This window comes from Embiotoca jacksoni, unplaced genomic scaffold, assembly GCF_022577435.1.
Source record: "Embiotoca jacksoni isolate LCO1_2020_lvr unplaced genomic scaffold, fEmbJac1.0.p SCAF_12, whole genome shotgun sequence".
Taxonomy (NCBI): domain Eukaryota; kingdom Metazoa; phylum Chordata; class Actinopteri; family Embiotocidae; genus Embiotoca; species Embiotoca jacksoni.
Genome location: NW_027185252.1, coordinates 8,298,099 through 8,300,211, shown reverse-complemented (window position 1 = coordinate 8,300,211; position 2,113 = coordinate 8,298,099).

The following is a 2,113-nucleotide window of genomic DNA, read 5'->3' as shown; positions in this document are numbered from 1 at the left end:
TTACAGGGATTGTGAGGCAGCGCATCACTCAGTGAGTTGCTGTCTTAGATATCCATATGCCTTTGTTCCTGGGGTAATTCAAGTTTGGAGTCACCTCAGGAGATATTTTGGCTCCTCAAACTAGCTGGCTTTGGCAGTCGGTGGTGCAGCGTGGAGGGGAGTGTATGTACGAGACTGTGTTCGTGCAAGCATTGTGAAGGTAAGGCCTCTTATTAAATGAGCGGAGTTTGAGGGCTGTGTAAAGTGGCCGATAAAATTGAGAGCTTTTTGCAGAGTTCAACAACAGGCTAAGCCAGAGTGCTAGTGTTTGGAAAAGTGCCTCGTGTTCTCCTGAGTGAACATGTCTAAATCCATTGGCATTGTTTGGGATGATTGAGGCATAATTGTTTGAAGAAAGGAGTTATTTTTGTCTTTATGGTGCTGCAGAAGGATATTACTGTATTCTCAAAAACCATTAGCTTACTTTGAGGCTGATCATAATATGCAGTAAAAACTATAGAAGATAAAGGCTGAGGATTGTGCCACCAGTAATGATAATCTCAATAAAGAATAAAAATCTATCTATAATTAAGGAAGCAGTGCATCCCAGTTGGCTCCATCTCAACGACAACAACAGTTAATTGCTTCGAGCCTGAGACAGCTTCTTCAAGTACTTGGGAATTTGGTCTGACAGCACCTTGTCCTCTTTCTAACATAATGTAAGACCCCAGTTGGGGCTTTCCCACTTAAATCAGAGCCTTTCTTTGCTCCTGTGGTGAGCGAGGGAGGCACTGAGCTCTGGTTAGGAGGTGCAGGGTGTCAAGAGCGGTCCAGCTAGTGAATAGGGAGGGGGGGGGGGGGTTCCTGCTTGACATTTTTCCTCCTATCTGTGCGTTTCCATCGAAGGAGCTGGTGATGTAAATGCCCAAAGCAAACGTCTCGGCGAGTGCTCGGTTGACAAGAGCAGAACACAAGAAAGGCACACTGCAGAGACTCCTGAATACAAACAGCGTAGCCCCGTAGCCCCAAGAGAGGAGCTTTGATTTATTTACAAACTGTTGGGCTCTGTGATAAGTAACAGCAGCAGAGTCAAACACTGGTGGTGCATGCTCATGTTGTTCCCGAAATGAAAGCAGCTCAAGAAAAAAACAGAACGCTCATCTCGTGGTTTCTTTTTTCCTGACATGAAGCAACTCATTTGTCTCAGACTATCTCTGCCACTGCCATCAGATGATCCTCCCTCTACTGCAGGTATGCGTGACACATATCAACTTTTCAAAGGTGTGTGATTGGTTACATATTTTGAAGGCATGCTCAAATTTGATGCCAGTGTTTCTGACAAGTCACAGGTACGAGTACAAATGCTTTCCTCTGTAAAATGTCCTCTGAAAAATCTTGACTCGCATTGCTCTTTTTGGTCCCCTTTTAGTTTCAGAGCCAGTTACAGCATATTAGATTACATTTTGTCAGTAATGATACTTCAATGAAACACTAATATTTCAGTTTCTTCTCGAAAGAGATTCACTTCTTTTTTTCCCTATCGCTCTGTTGGATTGAGTTTTAGACCTCCATCTTAACTGGAAAATGATTGGATCTTATCTTAGTAATGCCTTCAAAAGTTTAGCTCATCATTAATTTCCTTCAAGCATTTCAAGGTCATCCATGGCACTATTTTAAGAGTCTATACCAGACGAAACTAGTTATTTTTGTCACAGCTGTTATGTCAACATACCTGACATCTCCCCTAGTATACCGCATGATGTCCTGTGGTAGCCAATTTCTGTGATCATGTCACCACTTTTCTCTGTGATGCGAAGAAGATCCTTCATATATTGGAGTCGTGTTTATGCTGAAATTCTCATGAATGTGATTTTCGGTCAAATGTTGCTGAGGGGGAAAAAAAAACATTTGCTATGAACAAAGTTGCCATGAAAACATTTTGTGGTTGGATTATTACAAGATACTCTGGAATTGATTTTATTTATTTATTTGCTAAATATAGTTGAATAAGAAATGACTTCTTTTACTTCTAATACGCCTGATTGTTCATAAATATTTGATAAATTACATGTAAGAATTGAGTAGATTCATGTTACATTCGTTGATAATTATGTCACTTCCACTCAAGTTTTAT